This window comes from Embiotoca jacksoni, unplaced genomic scaffold (assembly GCF_022577435.1).
Source record: "Embiotoca jacksoni isolate LCO1_2020_lvr unplaced genomic scaffold, fEmbJac1.0.p SCAF_14, whole genome shotgun sequence".
Lineage (NCBI taxonomy): Eukaryota > Metazoa > Chordata > Actinopteri > Embiotocidae > Embiotoca > Embiotoca jacksoni.
The window spans coordinates 5,678,424-5,702,326 of record NW_027185274.1 but is presented as its reverse complement, the minus strand read 5'-3'; positions in this window follow the sequence as shown (position 1 = coordinate 5,702,326).

The window sequence follows — 23,903 nt, the reverse complement described above, 5'->3', positions numbered from 1 at the left end:
TGCACGATTCATTGATGGGTCCATAAATAGCACAACATGCATCCCAAATGAAATCATCCCAAAGATCTCACTCTTCCTCACTCTCCCAGTCTCTAGGATAGGTGACGCACAGGTTGCGTTCATCAGTCACAGAGAAATGAGAGCAATAATATCACATGAAAAGGCACACATGTCTGCCAAAAGACATTTGTTAACCATCTATTACCATGAAACGATTGGTCCTGTGAAAGCCCCCATGGGCATGTCTGGCCGCTCTTTCACATTAGCTCTGAGGCAATGAATTATATGCACAACCCAAACAGAGCATGGGGTGTGACCCGTGCATGCAAGCATTCGAATTGTAGACGATGTGGCTTCATGGCATTGTCTCTGCATTTTGTACACACTGATTTATGTTAATCTTCACAAACAAAAATAAACCTTTTCTCGCAGCTTTTGTTGAGTGTGTTTCTTGGATGGCTCTGACATTTTGGAAACCACACTTAGTCACATAGCCACAGTTATGTCATTATGGGCGTCTTTGTGTCCGTCAAGGCCTTACCTTTAAGGCCCTTGCTGTCATGGAGGCCTCCAGGTGCGAAAGCATGAAATTGAAATGATGAACATTACCAAATGAAGTTTCCATCCCTTGAGACTGAAGCCTATAATTTAGCTGTTGCTCAATAAGTAAAAATAAATCTTTCACACCACTTTTATTTTTTTTTAAACTGCTTTAGCAACAGAATAATCAATTTCCCAAATAAGTTACCACTTAAAGTGTGGTGGTTAGTTAACCCTCACAGCCTCCTTGTCACCAATGATCCCCAAAAATATACAAATGAAATAGAACTTGGTTGAACGCGGCTACGGGTCATTTTGACCCTACGGCAACGGTAGGGTTAAGATTATACTCAGCGATGGGTGCTTTTATTTTGATGGAAAAGCAACTTTCGGTACACGCACCGGCAAACTTGATGGTCATCGGACGTTCTGCGCTGCGTGGCTATGTACCAATGTTACGTCGTAGCCAGAAAATGGCTCCCGTGAGCTATTTGACCAAGCGCCTGCGCTTTATTTTTTTCCTTTGTCGTGCTTAGTTATCATCAAATGAAACATTTACGGACAGTAGTTTAGAGTTTACATACATTGCTCAGCTAATCTGGCATGGAGAACGTGTTTGTGTGCATTGAATTTATGCTGTTCAATATTCAATATTTTATTCAGTGCCATTGTATTTGAGATAATGTTTCATACCATCTGTTGCAGGAGCATATTGTGACTGTTTGGGGTCCTGGGGATGTTGCAGAATTAAATTTGGGTCAATTAAAAGCCTCCCTGATCATATTTTGAGATGAATAGGAATGTGACACTTTAGCACAAGACTACATTTAAAGTTTTAAATGCTTTCCTTAATCTAAACATGTACTTTAATCATGTCAATTACCTAATTTAGACAACTCTCAGTTGCCCATACTACTTAAAGTTTTGGCAGGAGGCCAGCAGGAGGTTCTTATGCCACCATTATAAAACGTAATGCTGCTGTACTTAACCAAACTGGATTAATCAAATACAATGATTTGCTCTCCGTGTGCATCCCTCAGGATGGGGTTTGTAAAGGACATTACTTCTTGGGTCTTCCCTGCTGTTTGCTTTGGCTTGCTGCTCAAGCCAAATTGTAGGCTCTCGTGATTTTAGATGTCCGTGGATGTTTCCGCTCACGATCCAGGCATGTGTCCATGCAGAATGGATGAGTTTATGAACAGCTTGCCTCTTTCACATTAGACTGATTAATAGTTCAATCAGGGATAAAATGGACATAATGTCACAGGGGAGCAGTTGTCATGCAAAATCAGTCCTTTATATCTGTGTCCATCTGAAAGGATAGGCCTGCTTAGTGCTGTCACAGGGCGTCACTAATTTATCTGTGTTGTGTGAGCCAGCGATTGAGAATCTCTGCTGTGTTATAAACGCAGTGCCTCGAGACAGGAGGGGGACAATCAGGCTATTAGCGTGTGTTAGCATGAAGCCTGCTCTTTGATTGGGCAGAGTTTGTGTGTTTGCACTGGCGTGTGAGTGTGAAAGACAGAGGGAGTGCCCGTGCTTGTTTACATGCTAATGCTTGAGCGTTTTAGTGTATGCATCAAAGCGAACCCGCCCGGCTTTGCATGAGTTCTGAGATTGTATGCACTGTGGTGGGGTGTGTGTCTGCGTGCATTGTGCAGGTGGCCAAATCCGTGCGTGTCGGTGCTGTACATTTCCACCCCCGTGTGTCCTTTCACTCTCTTTCACTATTTCTGTCCGATGGACTGCGATAAGTTTTAATGTCTGGCATGCAGCCGAGCACGGGGGACCATCTGATAGGAGTGACCTCTGGCCCTAAATTAGCCCGAGGTGATTAATCTGAGCTCAAGTGTTGAGTTGGCGTGTTGCGTTCCCCTCACTAATGGTGAGCAGATAGATAAATGCCCTGGAAGCGTGCACACACAGATGGAAGCGGGGTTAGGGTTACATTACTGTTCTCCTCACATAACCTCCTGAAACAATGGCCACCTTACCGACTGCACCTCAGTGGCCACTAATACACAGCGGGGGAAAGACACCGCTTGAGTGCAGTGCAGGGTACACGCATCATTTTCTTCTTGACACATTATTCAATATCACCTGCATCATTAATCAACAACAAAAATCATTGTTAAACCATTGTTTTGTAGATGGTTCCCACTCTTGAACTATCTACAAGAGTTGCACAGCGGGGGAGATCAGGTTAATGTATGGCTGTGAGGGTCAAAATACCTTCAGCTGTGAAATGCCATAATCTACAGTCTGTAAACTTAATTCCATAAGCCTGACTGATTAATCTATTGAATAGAGTGTACAGCAAATGGATTTAACATGGTGGACATCACGCTAAGGGATTTGGGCTTTTTTTAACCTCAGAGGCGAGGTGCTTTTCATCAGTTTAAAAGTACCACCCCCTCTTTTATCCTGAAAAGACTGGTCAATTTTCCTGGGTAATATTGGCTAAAACACAATGCCATGTGGTGTCAGTATCATGGTGAATGATCGTAGAGAATACTTTCAGCACTTTAGTTTTTGGATTGATAAGTAGGTATGTTTTTGGTTTTACACACATGCTTCATTTCTGGACGCTATTGCTGTCGGGCATTGTGTTGATGAACCAGGATGGATCCGATGTAGGAATATGGGAAACAGTAAAGAACACGGACACAGTAGTCACCTGTTAACAGCTAAAAGGAAGACAGTATATTCAATATTTTTTTTTATTTCTTACTTAAAAGCCTACTCAGCCTGCAAAATGAACCAACAGCAATTTTGATGTAATGCTATGCTGATTTTCTCATTTTAATAGCATAGATTGGTTTGGGCTGTTGGTCATGCAGTTTGACAATGTTGCCTTGGCTTTGTGAAGTGTGATGGACATTTTTCCAACAATGAATAGATGAAATACAGAAATTGAAGATTAAGCAGCATTATATCGTATAAGTCGCAGCAGCAAATGAAAACCTGTTATAAGTAACACAGACTATTGCTACAATAGCTAATTCTGCGACTTGTTTCTAGGAGACAAGGAGAGATCTATGGAGGCGGACCAGGTGGAGGAGAAGGAAATGATGGCGAACCCTGACTGGCCTCCGTTCTACTCGCTGCCTGAAGACATAACAAAGGTAAGCACGGATTCCAAAAGTACGTTCTTGAAAACGCCTACAAAACCATCTTGATTTCTGTTTTTGTATGTCTGCCGTCTTAAAGGGAAGCTGTCTGAGATTCTCCTCAACTCATATATGCATTCAATTTGAGCCCATACTATATATTACCTTTCAAAGCAGCGTGTTGATGAAAGACCATATTGACAAAACATATGTTGGTAACAAATGTGCTTATTTTTTACAACTCCAGTAATATAAATGTGCTGTAAGCACATTGGTCACGTGCTGATGAGGGTTTCCACACTGCACTCTCACCATATGCTGCAGTAATCCATATGATTTGAATAAGAAATGGGACAATGTCTCCTCTTTTAATCTTCCATCTGTTTTAAGATAAAGCTCACAGAAAGGAACATGGCAATGATGGCGTGTTGCTTTATATCCCTGTCAATGTCAGGTGTTAGTTACATATTCCCATATGATATGCCATATGTTAGGAATATAAATTCAGGCAATATCTCCTGCCTTTTCCCCTTTTAAAAAGGAATCACATTGACAATGTATTGCTATAGCTGCTTGTAAATCCCCTCTCTGGCAAAAGAAATGATGAGGCTATCTCTAAAGACCATGTTTTCCAGAAATCAATAACTCCTATTTTCGAGCTGGTGCTGATGCATTTTTTTTACATTAGATAATGTCTTTTCACAACAAAGAAATACTGCACACATACAAAACAAAGTAATTATACTAAGAAAATGTTTTGGCCAATGGTCATCAAGACCAGACGTTTTGCTTTCTGTACTGGCTGCTGTATATAAACAATGTAAAAGAGAATTTTTTTTTTGCTTTGGTCCGAAGTTGGCAACCTTGATCGATTTCTAAATGCCGGTTGGAAACCCAGCAAAACTTGGAAACATTTACGCCGACAACAGTAACCTTTTATAAATCATCTCTTCCGCATTAGGACTGCAGGATATTCCAAACATGACAGCTGGTTGGTAATGATAGGGACCTTTGCAGCTGCTTTATGATGTCTCTAGTTCTCGAAAGGCTAAGAGAACTGGACAATACTTGTTTGTCTTTTACAGTGGACCCTGGTCTTGGGCTAACTGGCTAGGTTTGGGCCTTAAGTCACATATTGAAAGGTATTTTTGTAGGAATGAAATTCACGATGATGTGATTACAATTGTGACTGACTGCACTGTTTGCCTCCACTCTTCCGAACCCGTCTTTTTTCCCCTTTATAATGCTTTACCATACATTGTAATTAGGACTGTCACAGTTTGTAGCTACTTAATGGTCTGATTGCAGTTATTTGAGCTGTCTGTAATTTTATTTGCATAGTCACTGGACTCTTCTCCGTTCATCTTTATAACAACATTTGGATGACGCTTACTAAATGTCGTATTTTCATCACTATTCTGACATTATTTTCCATCGTTGGAGGTGTGACTAACGTTTTTTTAAGGACATCATGTCATCTTGCCTCCTTCTTCTGCTATGGTTTAATGGAACATTAGTAATAGCGTTTGTAGAGTTCAGATTTTTATGTCATATCTTCTCCATAAATTTTCTTTTGTAGTTTACATATGTTCCCATGTTCAATGCCAATAAGTGGCTCTTCTTCTTCATTAGGCGTATTATTAGGCTTATACTAGTGGCAGAAAATGAACAGAAAAGACAATTAACTGCAATTATTTAATTGACAAATGATTGTCAACTAAAGTTTCTTGATCGTGACAGCTCTAACTGTAATTGACCAGTCATCGTAAATCAAACAGATCCTGATGGGACTCGTCTCATTAGCAATTTAGTTACTTATATGGTGGGGTATGTGCCCTTTCCTGTGGGATGTAGTGCCTCTGCTCTTTTTTCACTAGATTAAAGTCACTGCATATTTGCAACTAATACTTCCACATTAGAGCCGGCAGCGAAGTTAGTTTCAGTTATAGAGATGTGTAAGCGTGACACTGTCTATTTTTTGAAGAAGTGCCCACTCAAACTAAGGAGGCTAAACATGTAGGTGATGTGTGGCATTAATAAGACTCCGTGATTCAAGTTCCTCCTTTTTAACCTTTTACTGAAAAATTTCAAGTACAATAGAAAACGAAAATGCCCCAAAACAGACGGCAAGTACGATAAAATATTCAGGGCACTCACTTTAAATCACGTTATCCAAGTTCATGGTCAAAAATTAGTGTGCCTTCACAGCTCCATAGCTTATGGCAAACTGTGTAACGAGCATCCGCAGCATGTCACACATTTCAACCAATCAGAAGCCAGAACTGACTGTGGTCATCGCCGATCTCAATAAAGCACACTGCAATAAAATGACAGAACTGCTTATCCTCAAGAAAATTAATTATTTGCAATCACGTCAGCTGAAAAATGACTCTAACCAGATGCATGTTGCCGCGTTGACATAAATAAGTCAGCAAGTTGCAACATTTTTGGATTTAATTAAAACTGACCAGGTACCACATGATATGGAAAACCCCACTGCTGGTTACATAATATGATATGGTATGATACTCCTTTTGTAATGCATTTTGAATTATCCTGAGTAAGTTACATTATCAGCAACATTTATGATCCATTGGACATGGGATCATGTGGAGCAGCAAGTTCATAGTAAGTTCGCTCTATGAGACACTCTCCTCTCTGTGATCTGCCCTCTCTTCCTGTTTGCTGTCTCAGTTCCTCTGTCTGATGCTCTCTAATTTCTGGAATTTGTCATTGAGGCCAGTAGATTGCTGTGGACAATACACATCCTGGTATTATGTGAGGGTGGCCATTCCATGCCCATGTATGTACAAACTCCCCCAGCCTCCCCCCCCAAAAGTCTCCCAAAGACATCCTATAAAAATAAAAATAAAAAAATAAAAATCTAAAAATAAAACAAAATAAAATAGAACTTGGTTGAACACAGCTGCGGGTCATTTTGACCCCAGGACAACGGGAGGGTTAAATAACCACCACACCTTAAGTGGTAACTTATTTGGGAAATTGTTTATTCCGTTGCTAAACACACCCACCCCCGTATGCACAGTGAACACAAACACACATAAGCACAGTCCATTCTCTCATCCATCCATTCAGCCTTCAGCCTGCTGCACCATGGTGAACAGACTCAAATGTGAATCTATTTTATTTATTGATTTCTGCGGTAGGCATCCATCTTTCCCCAGTGTGTGTGTGTGTGTGTGTGTGAGTGTATGCATCCATTTCTGTCCTTCTGTTTATGAATTGTCACAAGGGGCATGTGATAGAGCAAAGGAAAGATAGACAATAACAAAGAGAGAGGGAGGGGAGAGGCTGATATTTTGCCCATCTGGTTCAGTCTCAGGATCTCCTTCCCCCCCCCGTCCCTCACCTCCCTCCCTCCGTTCCTCCCCTCCCCCCCCCCATATTTTCCTCCTTCAACTCAGATTCCAATAGGTCCGTAAAATAGAGGATGTTCTGGGCTTAGCCCCCCTGCTGAGTGCACTTCAGCACCATTTATTGGAGGAGGCTTAGGTGGCTGGGGGCGAGCGGAGAACAAAAAAACAACAGAGGCAGTGTGCGTTGCAAGCGCAAAGCTGTGGGCAGCGCCATGTGCACTGGTCGGCGTGGGAGTCAAAGAGGAGGTGGTGTACTAACAGGCCCATTTAAGTGCTGTTAATCCTGGTGTGTTGGGAGAGGGCTGGCACCGGGGTTTAATGGTGGTGCTGCTGAGAAGGAGAGCACACACACACACACACACACACACACACACACACACACACACACACACACACACACACACACACACACACACACACACACACACACACACCATGCTTTCCACCCACACACTGGAGCAGTGAAACACATAGACTTGAACTGAACTTTTATGCTGACAGCATGTTTAATGTGACAGCACACTCACAGGGACACGCACACATACATGATAACTCATCATTGCAAGACAATAGCTGAATGAGGTAACTGATGTTATACGGGGTGTGACACCACCAACTACTTCATGTGGGTTTGAACTTCAATACATTTTTTCCACAAGTTATTATGGTGTTGTTAGCTAAAGTCCCTCTTTCTCGTTCTTTTTCTGGCCGCAATCTAAAAAAAATATCTTTAATTAGAAAATAGGCCTCATAAAGCCATTGTGTTGGGGGCGTATCAGTTTGATTGACAGATCTGTGGTGCAGTCAGGTTTCAACCGCCTTTTTATGTAAATAATCAGATAAGAACATAGATTTCTTCTATTGTCTTTCAGCTTCCGTCTGATTTAATCACACAGGTGAAAAGTAGAGAATTGTATTATATCATATATATATTATTATATAGTATTTGTGTTTCAAACAGTCTTTGACTAGATTGTCTCTGCAATGCTGCTTTTCTGTTTCGCCCAATGTCATGTGGAAAGAGTTACACTTCCCCTTCGTCCCTGTCTTTGTCTTTCTCAAGGGCACATGAGCAATTATTATTCAGGAACTAGACAGCACTCAACTCCCCTCTTTTACTGACGGTCTTAGAATAGAAAATCTACTCAAAACCTGCTTTTCTCAGCAGGTGGGCAGACTGTGGTTGTCGTGTCACTGCAGGTGCGAGCAGGAAAATTAGATATGATGAAATCCAGTTTGATCAAAACATCCATTCATTTGAAGGTTTATCAGTATCTAAAACACAGCCCAGATGTTTATAATAGTAGAGACAGGATTTGCGTTGACTTCCTGTCATGGCCAAAGTTTAACCAGTGGACAGGCCTGCATCTCTTGTGGGATCCCTGCTCTGCAAACACAATAACACAGTGCTATTGTTGGTCTGAACATGGCACATGCCTTTGACCTTTGCCAAAACTAAAAACAAAGCGTTTTCACTCTGACCTTTCTTGGCAGGATTTTTCCTCCAAGTTGTCAAAGTGACACTTTAACTTGGAAGATGTGTTCCCTGGTTCCTCTCACAGTGTTCTAGTCCAAATGTGACTGAAGGAGTAGTTGTTTTCACCTCTTGTTCTCCACAAGGTGCTGATACTACCTATTCTCTTCTCAAGTGTCACAGTCTGAGAGGAGCTCCAACACACGGTGTAACAGGACAAGACGGTCACCGCCAGGACGAGGGGAAGCTCAGCGAGAAGAGGCAAGAAAAGCAATGAGGGAAAAGGAGGGACAATACTCTGTGAACCTCTGAAATGTTGTAGTCTGCATAGAGCTTTGAAACACAATGTAACTGAACAATACGTTCACTTTTAGAGATAATTACAGAGCGAGTGGTGAGCAAAGAACGCAGAGGGAAAATAGGGAGAATCCCACTATGTGTGCAGAAGAGATAAATCAACAAAGTCAATGTAGAAAGACACTTTCTGTGATACACACACATTCGTACCTACAGATACACACTAAGCAAACACACACAGCTCTCTCCTTCATGCTATTTACCTATTTTTTTTTTATTTCCGTTCACAAGACCAACATAACAGGAGATTATAGACAAAACATTGGTGCTTAAAAAAAGTCTCTGTTGACCTATCACTCTCCATCCACACATTACACACACAGTGCACGCCATGGCATGCATCCACTACCTGTCAGACTCTAGTTTCATTCAAAATTCAGGAGGTACTGAGTTTTGTAAGTGAGTGCATTCACATTATAGTGTTTCAGCCTGAGGCTGCCATCCCTACTTCAGTCTCAGCAACAGACTTACTACTTCTCCCTCCTTCTTTTGTTATCTCCCTCTGACTCTCTTACTTCCTAAATGTTTGACATCTCAGGGAGCAGAGACACAGCATGTGTCACTATCTGGCCTTTGACTGGTTTGGCTCCATGGCATTGACCTCTGGGAAATAGAACAGCAGGTAAAACTGTATGGAGTTTAGGCATCGTGTGTGTGCTGTGAGGACCAGCCTGAGTTTTTACTCTTTGAGAGTGAGTGCATGTTTGTCAAGTGAGGAGGTGTTACCTAGTCTTTACTGCAAAGACTGCATCCGAGGAGCAATAATCAGTTGATGTGTTGGCATCTGTCAGAGCTGCAGCTTCACTGTTATGTAGATAAAACAGAAGAAAATATACCTGCAGCATAAAACAATAGCATTTTTTGGAAAGTAACAATATGTACAGATCTGATTTTTCTCTGTTATAAATGAAAATAGCTGATTTCCTCTATGCATATTTTAAACACTTGTTGTGGAGCTTCACTTTTCTTCTCTTTTATTCATTTTTCACTTTCGTATGTAAATTTGTCTCTTGCCTTGAGAGCAGACACACACATCCAAATAGTGTAAGACTACTGGTGTACAGGCCTGCTGATGATCAGCTGTGATTGGCGTCCATGCTGTGGCCACACTGCCCTCTGTATGTTGGTAGGACAGGTACAAAAGAGACACCTCGTCTTTGTGACATGACAGCTCATCTTTATTGCATATTGTACCTTCAAATTGAAATTCTAAAATGATCTGCCCATTTGTCGGACCATACCTCTGACCATCTTTGTGTGTGTGTGTGTGTGTGTGTGTGTGTGTGTGTGTGTGTGTGTGTGTGTGTGTGTGTGTGTGTGTGTGTGTGTGTGTGTGTGTGTGGTTTTTTACGTTTTATGATCTTATAAAGCACTTTTTGATGCATGTATATGAAACCATTCAGGACAAAACCAAACAAAAAGTCATTCTCTACGTCCTTAAGCGGAACATCAACACATTTTTTTGTCAGAACAAAACAGTATTGCAGTTTTGTAAGGGCAGCAGTGTACAGGAGATGACATGGTTTGATGTAGTCTAGAGTCTACAATATTGGAACTCAGTTGTCTGTGATAGTCTGATTTGTTCATTCTTACTTTTTCTTCCATTAAAAACTGATATTTATAACAGGCCCCCGAGGATTTTGTTGATTTTTTTGTGATTGATTTGATCAAAAATGCTTTATTTTACAAACAAATTTCAAGAATTGGTATGAAATTTGCAGAGTTATATATATATATATATATTTGCAGAGTTATATATATATATTTTAGCAGTAAAATTATGGAAAACTGTCAAAAATTTTAAATCAAGGAAAAAAACAGATTTCCTTTTAAACTTCCACCTAATAAAGATTAAAGACATGTATGCGTAATTCGAAATGCAATCTCTTACAACTGTGAGGGAGTATAAACTCATGTAATTTAATACATACCCCATCACTTTACATCGGGATTGTTTTGATGATGAGAGTAGAAGATGAAGAGCCTTGCTAACTTCCATCCACCCATTATCTGTCATGGGGGGCTGGAGTATATCCCAGCTGACTTTTACACCCTGGACAAGTCACTTGTCCATCACAGGGCCAAAACAGACAGACACAAAACCACAAGACTCAGTCAGAGCTCATTCTAGAATGACCAGTTAACCCAACGTCCATGTCTGTGGACTGAGGGAGGAAGCCGGACCACCCAGACAAGCCCATGCAGACAGTGCTAACCAGTGCACCACTCTGTCGCCGGCTGCTCCTTGTTGATAAAAGCAGGTTTTGTTTGGAAAGGCTTACTTTGTGCCATGATGCCGTCAGTATAGATTCTTTCGAGTAAATAGTGTGAATTTTGCTAAATTTCAATCTTCCGTGAATATTGTGAAGATTGGTTGAATTTGCATTAATAATTTGCGATTGCAAGGTCGTGATTTTCTGGACAGACAGTTAGATGATGACGGCAGTGCCTGATTCTCAATACGATGTCAACTTCTCTCTCTGTTGATCTCTTATATATAAACGTAAATTGAAGTCATGACTAGCCTCTGTCATGTCTCTTCGTGCCATTGACTATCCGACCGAGTGCTCTCAACTGCTCTCGCTCTCCTTCTTCTTCCATCCATCCATTTTTAATGTGTCCATGGCAAAGTCTTTCAGAGGGAAAGAAGAGGGGAGAATCAAGCCACATGTCCCAGTAAATTACACCATGCTACACATCTCTCCTTTTTTTCCCCTTCTTTCTCTGACTGTCTCACTTTCTTTCTCCCTCGCTCTCCATCCCCTTAGTTCATCTCTCCTTGAATAATGGATAGTTTCAAACCAGAATCACTCCCCCCTTTACTCCTGATCCTCCTCCTCAATAATACTTCAGGAGGTCGTGGGTAATGGTAGCACATGTGTTGTCTGTTCACTCAAATCAGCGTATCTCAGACTAGCTCCCTTCCTCCTCCGTCCTCTTCATCGGGGAAGGTTTCATCAGGTGAATGCTGATCTGCTGTAATGAGACAGCAGGGGGGGGGGGGATTATTGTGCAATATTGTCACGGCTGTTGTCTGGGGCCGGGTAATACAAAGTGACAATATTGCATGATAATCCACGGCTCATTACAAGGTCACTGTTGCTTTTTTAAAGCAGTGGGGAACCTGTTTTTGACAGATACACATTAATCAAGTGTTCAGGAACAGGTTTCATTTCAATCAATATTCAATAAATGAATGAATATATAAATAAATACTTGTTTCTTTATGTATATCTTTATATTTATCTAGCTATTCTGCACTAAAACGGCTGCAAATATCAACACCTGTTATATATTTTGTGCATATTTTAGTTGGGTGCTTAGATTATTCCAGATGTTTTAAACAATGTTCAAACCTGGAAAAGTTTTTGATTTTAATCGTGATAGTCCGTTTTATTAATTTGCCTTTCAATTGTGTCATAGCCACTTCACCCCTTCTACTTGCTGTAAGTCCTGAGGAAACACTCCAATGTTAGTTCCAATGTCCACACTACAACACTATTTAGCATGCTAGAAAAATTCTAGTATGTTCCAATACATGGTGAGTGAAATGTAATATGGAAAAAAATACCAGGATGTCCTACTATCTGGTCGTATTTGTCAGTATGCAGGCTAGCAGAAGAAGAAGAAGAAGAAGAAGAAGAAGAAGAAGAAACTAGAAGAAGAAACTACAAGAAGAAGAAACTAGAAGAACAAAAAGAAGGAAAAACAAGAAGAAGAAGTGCTTGGATTTTCATGATGCCAAGCTGCACTTCTAACTCACTGAGCCTCGCCCCATCACCTGAAATAAATTAGATGAATTTCATTACCATTAATAGCTAAACATAAGACACATGAGAGGGAGAGAGAAGCCCTTTATATCTACTGAGCTTCCTCACGACATTATCAGATTCTGCTTTCGAAAAAATGTCTTCTAGGAAACCTCAATAACTGAGATACAAACTGATTTTACCTAATGTTCCATGACAACAGGGTTATCTTGTCAACTTTTAATTTGAACATTTACTTTTGCAGGATATATTTCCTAAAATTGTGACCTTTGGTGATGGAAAGCTTTAATTTTCTGAACAGTCCAAATCCAATCTTCTCTGCTTTACTCAATCACTAGCATAATGGAGTTGTGTAGATTCAGCAAAGAGTTAAACACCGCAGGCGGCACACTTGTTTTCTCTTGTTTGAGAAGGTTAAATAAGGTTGCATTTGCTTCGCTCCACTGACTGTCATCTAGTCAAACCGCATCATTCCACATAGTTTAAACTTCAAATGAAGATCACAGAAGTAGGGTAAATAATAAGAGGCCATAGGTTCATTGACATACTCTGCAGTTACAAAAAATGTAAAACCCACAGATACACAGGCAGGCAGACAAATATGCACACAGGTCAGCCAGTGCTACCTCCTCTAGTCTCTCTCGGCTTACTGTGCTGTGCCATGTCGTGCCGAGCTGTGTGTTGTGATGCGTGGTCTGGTGGGGCCAACGGAAGCACATGTGTTGTCTGCTAACTCTGATTAATGTAACAGACTATGTTCCCCCCTTCTCTCTCTGGCTTATTTTTTTCACTGGTTTCCCTGCTGTCCTGCCTTCACCTCTTATGTCTGCACTATGTCTGTGTTACAAACCTGGGCCCAAGAAAAAAGAGCGAGTCTTTACATTTCTATACAGTGTTTCTCTAGTTTTAGTAGTTTGATGTAAACTGTACCAGAGTCTATAAATGAAAGAATCTGGAGGTTAAAACGGTTATTCTGCTGTCTGTGTGCTGTTTCCGAGCTGCCGCAACATTATAGGAGCATATATAGTGCAGCAAGAGTCACTATGGCTGGTTTCAAACGAGGGCCAAACTATTCAGTAAACATAAGTCATATCAAGCCCTGAGTAAGTGAGACTTAGTGTTATCATACATTGAAAAATATTTGTGTTTTAGAACACATTATTGTGCACAAAGTGTTTTGTGTGCAGTTAAAAATGATTGGAAAATATTCCTACACATTATTTAATCATTTAATCCAAAATTATTGGTGATAATTTGAACTTGGAGCAGATGCAACTCGCTTTAGGTCGCCTATACTGTACTAACCTGGTGGTGACCTTTGTGAGTGAAATTGTGCCATAGGAGTGCGTTTGCAGTTGACTTTGCAGTACACCATATTTGGAGCATGAAAAAGCTACTTTGAGTGGACGCAGATCCAGTCAGTTCTGAGGACTTGGTTAACTTTAAGAAAAATATACTAAGACAAGTATACTGATTGATTGACTCCCACACAACAAAATAGACTCAGCCAAACCTCTGCATGCTGCCTTCTCCTTTGGCTGGTTGTTTGTTATTGTGTCTGCCGTGCCGTGCCGTGCCGTCCCGTGCTGTGCTGTGCCTTGCCCAGCGTTTGTATGTGATGTGATGCGTAGTCAAATGCCGTTCGAGGCAGCCATAGGTGATTCTTTCCCTGCCACTGCCCTTTCCCTGCTTCCACGCACAGGAGCAAAGTGAGGTGGGCGGCCCGGCTGATGGGGAAGGGATGGCAAGGAAAGAGAAGATATGGAAACAGGAGGACAGCCAGTCACGCGTCAAACAGGCACCCCTGGATTACATCCCCCTCCAGGTCCTCACCAGTTCCTATTTTTTTGTTTTCCAGCCCTTCAAACCCATGGTTTCAACCACTCCTTCCTTCCTGTGTCTGCTCTGCTGACTTCGTCCTGACTTTCTTGTAACTGCTGCTGATCATTTCAACTTCTGCTCTCTGCTGCACATCTGTCTACATGTGAGCATGAGTGATTGACTGTGGATTCCTCAGTATGCAGACACACGCAACCCAACACTGGCCATCCATGCTACAGATTACTATGGCCCCTTATCCGTCTAGCCACTCCCTTCTCTCCTCTGTGCTACTAACACACCCATGCCACCCCCCCCCCCCTCGCAGCACTTCCCTCTACCCCTTGTGACTGTTACTACCCCTCCCGTCTCGCTCTTCCACGCACATCCAGATACACAGACATAGAAACATATTCATTCACATAGACACGCACACCGTGCCGTGGTCAAGGAAGTTACACATGCACACAAATATTCACGCACATGCCTACATTCACACTCATGCACTCACTCACACACACACATACACACACACACACACACACACACACACACACACACACACACACACACACACACACACGCACACACACACACACACACATGTCATGTGATGTGTGGTGCACCATGGGGTCCGGATGAGTGGAATCTCAGTGTTGGCTCTCGCTACACTGAGCACCACAGGGGGTCTTTATCGCCGCAAAAATCAACAAAGCCACAGTCATGAAGTGCTGTCTTGATCACACACACACAATTACAAGCACGCACATACATAAGCACACTAACACACACACCAACACACACCAGCAACATCAAAAAAGGAAAAACAAAAAAAACAAAAACAAAAGCACACACGCACACAAAGTGACAAAGCTCATAAAAACACTTTCATTTTGACACGCAAAAAACAGGAGCACAGCTGGTCAGTGTTTTCTGTAGGACAAACACTTCACAAGCCCTCACATACGGTCACAATCCAAAAAAGAAAATAATTTCTGAAAATTAGGGATAAAAAACGTGGATAAATCCCTTAACTATTTAATCCCTTCTTAAATGCTTGCGTGATCCATCGTGTCTGTGATTTCACAGACAGACAGAGACAGAAGCGGGTTGAAGTGCCAGATTAGCAGATTTATCAGAAATCAGATTAGCAGAAAGGAGAAAGCATTTGTTAGATTGAAAGAGAGAGAGAGAGAGAATTTGAAAAAGAAAGAGTTTAGAAGGATCCAGGTATGATGTGAGGCAGCACCCCTGCCTTTGTTTTTTCCTCTCTAAATCCACCGCCATCATCATATCACTTGATTAAACCTAATCCTGATCCCTCTAATCCTCCAGGCACCCCCACAAAAATAATGCCTAAATGCCTTGTACACCTCCACAACATCTCTAAAAATATTTGAGTGTGCACTGAGTAGTGCCTCTACTGTATATGTTTGTAACTGAGTGTGGGTCACAGTTTTGCCAATTTCCCTAGTTTCCAAAATTCAGGTTTAGACAGAATAAATTGTTTAGTCTTTCTGTTGGTGAGTATGTGCTCCTGTGTTCTGTTTCTGCCTGCTATATCAAGTTCCAAAAAACATCTCTTTCAAGCTTCTCTCTGGAGCTCTACCAAGAACAGACTGTTTTGTATTTGTGTTTTCAAGGTGCATTTGTACCAATGACCTTCTCTTCTGCATAGCTGACTATTTTCTGAGTGACCACAAGTTGTCTTCAGTCTTGCAGCTTGCTAGTTCTGCTTCGAAATGACAAAGATGATGTATTACACGCTCTGCTGAGATGCTGGGCTGGTTGGGAAGTGGCCTGTGTTGAGAGTGGACACATGACATCAGCATGAGTTTGTGACATCATAAACTTATGGAAGTTCAAATGGCTCGTCCAAACGGCACAGTTGTTTACGGGCTGTGTGCATTTCTCTGTTGACTGAGTGTTTGACACTTTCACAGTGTTCATATGACACTTAGACCTGCTTTATAATAAAAGAAAGCAATGGAAATCTGAATTCATACGACATGGCACCTTTAAAAGCCTTGACCTTTTATGTCTTTGTAAAACACAATTAAAGGACAAACGTGATTTTTTTTTTTTTTTGTTCGGCAGGGTATTGACTGGCATTAGCCTCTGTCTGCTGCTTAATGTGGATAAGGAAATCGATTCAGTTCCGCATGTGTCAATGTGAAGCCATTATTATACAGGCACATACTACAGCACGTGTGCACAGCAAATGCCTGTGTGTTAGCAAGTGGCTTCATGCCTGTTGGGTTTTGTTTACTTAATGCATGTTTGGGTGTGGGGGGGGGGGGGGGGGTACTGTGTTTTGATGTGCGTGTGTGTCCAGTGTCTGCATGTATGTGTGTGCAACATGAAAGGTCCGTGTTTGTGACAGTGACCCACTTCTGGTGTTTTGATGAGCCAGATGGGTCACGGCAGCTGTAGCTGTGGAGGCGGAGGTGGACGAGGGAGAAGGGCGGGAAGATGAGGAAGAGAGGGGAGGGAAAAGACAGTTATTTAGGAGGAGGGAGGAGAGAGGGACAAAGAGGAGGAAATGGGAAATTAGGGGAAGATTCTGGAAGAGAGGAGAGGTGGATTAGCTGTAGGAGGAGAGTCATAGACAATCTGGGAAAATCTGATCTTTTTATGTTTCTTTTCTGCATGGCGGTCCTTCTGCACCGGAAGTATATGAAACAATGAGAAGACATTTTGGACACAAACACGCATGCAGACAGTTAGAAAAGCACCTCATAAATAAATTATGTTTCTCGTCCTGGCAAGACACCAACCACCCAGAGAATGCCCCCACCCTGTCGCCCCCACCCGCATCCCCCTGCGCTACTCCACCCCTCTTAAATGTTTCACATCAGGCGAGAGGTAATAGCCCCATGTTTAATTGATGGAGCGCAGAGGCATTGTGGTGATAACATGGACTTTGGAGGGGTTCCAAGTCACAAAACACAGACACTCACTCACACACAGAACCGTCTTGGTACCTGACAGGTGGGGACGCATGCTGGAGGTTCAGTTACAGTAAGAGGCCCGTGATTCAGTGCTCTGTGGTTATTGACAAAGGACGTGTACGACATCACTGATGTACACTGGGGCATTATGTGTGTTTTACATACTTACACACAGTATTTTGACTTTATAACAATCTCTTTTGTAATAGATCTTCATTAACCCATATGTACAATACTATACATTATTCACAGCCAGATGAATTGTGCATTAGAGCTGTATGTGTCTCGAAATTGAATGTTTTAACTTGCTCTTGGCAACAGTTCAGCATGCTAATGGAGTCAATCAAGAGCCAGAAGGAGAGAGAGATAAGAGAGACACAAGGGGAGCTGTGTTTTGTGCACTAGAGGACAAAGAGGCTCGGTGTGTGAAAGAGAAGCATCAGCTGCTGGCATGAAACATTTAAAGGACAACAAGACCTTTCTCCTCCTCCTCTCCCTCATTTTGTCTTTCTTTTTCCATCACTTCCCAGTCTTATCCAAACCATTCTTGTCTCTCTCTCAGTCTCCTGCAAGCATGTCTGCCTGTGTGTGGTAGTAGTCTTGTGTGTGTGTGTGTGTGTGTGTGTGTGTGTGTGGGGGGGGGGGGGGGGGGGGGGTTAGTTTTGTGGTTTGAGTGCTAAGTGAACGTGTCAGTGCCCAGGGCAAAGGGTCTCCCCGCGGGGCCGAACTCAGTCACGGGAGCACACAACCCACTGGTGGCGCAGACATTCTGCCCTCAGGGTGTGTATATGTGTGTGTCTCAGTGTGTGTGTTGAGAATGAGCGATTGTGTGAGTTTCCCGTCTGTCCGAGGATGCTTAGTGTGAGTAAATGTGTCTTTTTATGTGTCTGCCTGTGTCTTTTGTTTGTAACCATGTACATGTTTGTGCTTGTATCAGTGTGAGTTTCAATGTGTCCGTTTGTTTGTCAGTCTTTGTGTGTGTGTGTGTGTGTGTGTGTGTGTGTGTGTGTGGCTGTGTTTGTGAGAAGGGTTTGTATTCTGTCCAAAAATGCTTATGCATGTAAATTTGTGTGTGTGTGTGTGTGTGTTTGTCTCTGTCTGTGCCTTTCATCTGTCCCAGTGCATGCAAAATGTGCTTTTGACTGTGTTTCTGCTGGATGAATGTGAGAAAGCTTCCTTGTGTGTGTGTGTGCGTGCGTGCGTGCGTGCGTGCATGTCAGGCAATAGCTGAGGCACGATTTAGCCCTCAGGTCACTTCAATGTAGTGTATTGCCCCTTGTTGTCTGTCTTCTTGACTACATCACTTGCATAAAGAACTCCCCCCAACACACCCACCCGAGCTCCTCTCCCTCACGCACACACACGCACACACACGCACACACACGCGCACACACACACACACACACACACACACACACACACACACACACACACACACACACACACACTTAGTAGTTTTTGCTGTATGTATGCCTGCAGGAAACAAGAGGACATCTGCACAGTAAATACTAAAACCCCCATGAGCCTCAGTCCCAAATATTGCTCACACTTGCACGCACTTAGACTCTCTGGCTCTCACACGCACACATACACACTGACACGGCAAACAGATAACAGCCCATATTCTCCAGAGTGCATTCTGTGGCAAGACAATGCAATACGTTGTCATGTTGTGGAGCTTTTTCTCCACCCACACTGATACTCTCCCTTTCTGCCTTCTAAGTTCCATTTTCTTCTGCTGTCAGTTTCTTGACCTTCATCAGACCAAATGTCTGACTGTAGGGAATCTAAAATCTTACAGTGATACCATTAGAAACACGCCCTTCGCTTTATCATACAAGCTTTCAAACACACGGGGAATCCTACAAAGACAAGAAGTGAACATAAAGCAGCACGTAAAGGGACCAGAAGTCGAGTCTGACACTGCTTCTTGCTTGTTGAACTGAAGCAGAACAAGAACAAAGGTTAAGAGACAAAGCCTCAGTTGTGCTTCGTGGTAACTGACAAACGTGTGCAGGATAACATAAACTAAGATGGCAAATATGGTAAACCTCATACCATATTGTATTGTCATTGCCAGGATGTTTGCACGCTGATATAAGTGTTTAGTTTAGCTTTAGCCCAGCATCACAGAACCATTACTTCTAGTTCTGCCTGTACCCTTATTCAGGGAACCCACCGGCCAGGGAATATCAGGAATTTAAAAAAATATTTTCCGGACAGGGAAAGTCAGGACATTTTATAATTTTCTGGGCCAAGTCATGGAATGTCGGAATTTTGTTTGAATATTTCAGTTTTAGTTGCCTTTTATCAAAATGTTATATTTTTTGGATATGTAACTAAAACCTTAGTTCGCTAGTTTTTGTAAATTTTTATGTTTGATAGCATTCGTGGTCAATGACAGAAGTAAAAAATGTAGCTTATAGGTTGCGAGCTAATTACCGTTATTGTTAGATACATTCTTTGCCTCTGCAACCAGTACTTAGACATGTATTTACTTTCTTTCAGTATCGGTACAATAGCAGGGGAATGTGTCAGCCCATTTTTAACAGAAAAGTAGCTGTTTCTTGTCTGCTCAGCACAACGGCAGCCTGTTTTTCTGTTCATTATAGGTCATTGAATTTCAGCTTTTTAGTCAGTGAAAGTGAGGAAAAAGTCATGGAATTTGACATTAACTTTGAGTGGGAACCCTGCTTATTATTATTAAATATTATGCCTTTCTGAGCGAGTGAGTGCTCCTCTCTTGTCTCGTCTTTCTGTCCGTCACGGCTGCTAGAAGACTCCCGCTGTCCTCAAGACATGAGGCAGACGCAATCCTTTCACCTGACATGGATAGACAAGATGCTAACACAGAGAAAGAGAAAGAAAATTGGATGTGGCTGCTGAAGAGACAGACAGAGAGAGAGAGAGGCCGTATCTGGATTAAAGTGTCACCTGTCAGTCATTTGTCATGTCAAAAGCACTTTGAAGTGATGCGGTGTGTTTCGTCTGTCTATCCCGACTACCGCCCTGCCATTCTTCTTGACTTCTCTCTTAACGTAAAAGAAGAAAGAAATGTGGGAGACAGCGGAAGAGAGAGAGATGACAAGAACGTGATGATTTAGTAAAATCCTAAGCAGTGGCCACCGTCCTTTGATCTCTGTCCTTTTAGATTTGTTTTAAGCTGTTTGTGGTTGTAAATCACCTGAAAACACAAGATAATAGCATCTTCAAGCACTATTCAAAAGTCATGTGTAGAGATCAGTCTTTAGTTATTTCTCTTTTAATGTAAATTGTTTGATTTCAGTATCAGGAAGTAGTGTTATATTTACATTTCATTTCTACATTCAGGAAGCTCATTGGTTCTCTTGCCCCCAGTTGATGGATCCACTCCGACTTTCCATTATTTTTCAGCCATATTAAATGTAACTTTTCATTAAAATGCAAAAGAAATGAAACGGATCCAGTTTCTGACACTGTTTAAAATGTTGCGAAACAGTAAATGTTATATGGGCTTGACTTTTTGAATGTTACCTATTTTGGATTGTTTTTCCATTGTTCTGTCTTATCCTTTCAAAAAGATGAGTTGAACAGAATGATTGCAATAAAATTCTCCACAAAAGCCACCAGTCTGTGGTGTTATATGCCCAGGACAAAGGGGGAAAGGTCATGGGGTCCTCAAAACAAATGAGTAGGTTCATTTCTGAAAGCAGAATGTCATTATGAATGACTTTAAAAGATGCACTCATTCGAACATTTGATCTATACATGGGACGGGGCTCACAGAGTCACATAACACCGTCAAAAGATTGAACTCTTTAAAGGGAAAAATGGGCTCTTCACATTTTATGGCCATAAATTCTTGAGATATGTTCTCAAATGGGAAAAAGCTAACTTTTGACCTCGGCGTCTTAAATTAAATGATCGACTCTCTTCACCGTTGTCTTCTCAAGCGTGTCAGCTTTGTTTGCAAGTTTATTTCACCTTGTTTACAGCGTGTACCAGACTATTTGTAGCCGTCTGACATGAGAGCCGTCATGTCATCCAAATATCAGCCTGCCTCTCTGCCAAATATCATCATGAGGATGAAAGCTGGAAGGATATGATCTTATCCCTCATAAGCCTGAAAGAAGTGACAGCAGCTTGGAGAGAATATTGACACGCACAGAGAAAAAAAAATCATTTTGGGAGAGAACAGACAGTAAAGTAAATATCTGAAACAGGGATTAGAGTGTCTGTGTTCCTCTACAACGAGCTGCTGACAGACACAGCAACACGATGTTCTTTGGCACCAATGTTTGAAACAGATTTTGATTGATAACAGGACCTGTAGTTATGAGTGTATTATTTTTTTTTTCTTAATACTTGAGTTTTAAGACAATAAACCATACAAAATGATATATATTAAAACCCAATTTGATTCCCAGAAAAAAAAAACAATATATAGAACTTATTATATTGTATTTATGAGGATTTATTATAATATATAATATATGCTCAGTAAAAATACTCATCATTATCTGGGACAATGCACAATCAGAATTGGGATATCCAATCAGTGCAGCTCACAAGATTAACACTACATATATTTGTAATGCATTTTTTTACAGATCAGGACTCCTCATATTTACTCCCTGCATAGAGTTAATGCTTTGTTCCAAACACTGAAATAATCTCTGTACCATAAGTATTCATGCAGGTATTTGTCATCGTTGTCGGTTTGTATATTATTTATTTATTTGTAAGCTTCTTATATAATAGATGTTTTTTCACAGCAAACATTTCAACATGTCATAGCAGGTCAAGCACAGACAACTGATAACATCAAAAACGGTTGCATTCCAGTCGAGTGCTCGTCCTTTGGTTCTAGTATCGTATGCGGCGGCTTACAACCACAAGCAAAACTGACTTATTGTTTGACTGAGTCATCAGATTTGTTTCACATGTGCTTTTTGGTACGCTAGGTCAAAACGTCTACCCTTAAAAAAGGTTGTGATGTGCTCCCCAACAGGCTGTGGTAAAGGTTTGAATCCTTAATAGGAGGACAGTTCTTTCCTGTCCACCATATGAATCCAGCCAATACCAAAGTTACAAGTATTGAATAACAACAAATGATGTAATCCTACAGTATTGAGTTTACTGTCCACTCAGTGGCAGAGTACTCTGACTCCGTGGCCGAGATAATCATACCTTACTTGATTTTTCCCAGTGCATTAAACATGGAAAATTGGGTGTTTTCTTACTTACGTAAGCGATTCTTTGTCTCTTTCAGGATGAATTTCTATATTTTTGTCTGTGTTTCAAAAGAAATGGAGGTTTGAAGTAGGCACGGCTCAATCAGGACAAAAAGGTGATACTTCAACGCAGCAACTGATTTTTTTGGCAACATTTGAATTGAAACCTGATGACAGCTGTGATGCCAGGTCGCTATCAATCACAGTTGATCTACCATCAATCCGACAGCTGTGATGATGTCTGGGGTTTTGAAAGTTAAAATCTTCATGGATATTATGTAAGGATGTGATTTCAAACTAAGTTTAAATATTAACTTAAGAGAAATCCTCAAAGACACAGATGTAGCAGTAATTGCCAAAATGATTGAGCCACATCTTTGAAGAATCCTGTGATTTCTTTAATCTTCAGATCCAACAAATTGTGTGTATTTTCTCCTCAGATGGATCGCAGTGAGACAACGTGTCAATTCTGCGGCTCATTTCGAGGCTGAGCTTCGAGAACCAAGAGAGACCGCACAGAGAGAGAAAGCCCAATGTGAGGCACTGGAGCCGGGCGGGCTGGAGAAGGAGAGGGAACGTCACCGGGAGGTGCAGAGACAAACAGAAGTCACAGAGAAAAACACAAGAGAAGAGCTAGAAGAAAGAAACCGAGATGAGAGATGAGTTAGAAGCATCACATGGAGAGAGGTGGAAGAGGAGTATCAGAAAGTCAGTGAAGAAAAAGAGAGGCGACTTGGAGAAGAGCTGGGAGCCTTCGAGGCGGAGAAACTGAGGAGGCAGAGAGGAGAGCTGGAGAGAAGGAGAGAGAGAAAGTTCTGAGTGACGCACTTCAAACAGCCAATAAAAATTTGGACGAGCCAAGAGAAAACCACCAACAGCTGGAAAAGGGGTGAGGTTTGCAGGTGTTTGTCTGTGCGTCCCTTCCCTGGCGTGAATTGATTACTAATGCCAGGCTTCGCGTGGGCAATTATCCTGTGAGTCATGCCCTTAACATAAAAACACACAAACTAACTCTCAGACAAATCAACTCTCCCGCTGGCACACGCGCGTATCTACATCTTTGATGTAAACTTTGCAGCACAATTATACATTATACTGCCGTCTTCCACACTTTCATTATCATCCAGTACTTAGAAAAGTACAAGCACATTAAAACATTTTCATTTTACACAGCGTAATGATTCAATTCCACGATCTAAACTGTTGTGTAATGTGTTTTAGGTTTGCTTGCAGGTTGGAATACTTTCCACAAAACCAGCTCATATACACTGTTGTGGGCAGTATCTGACCTAG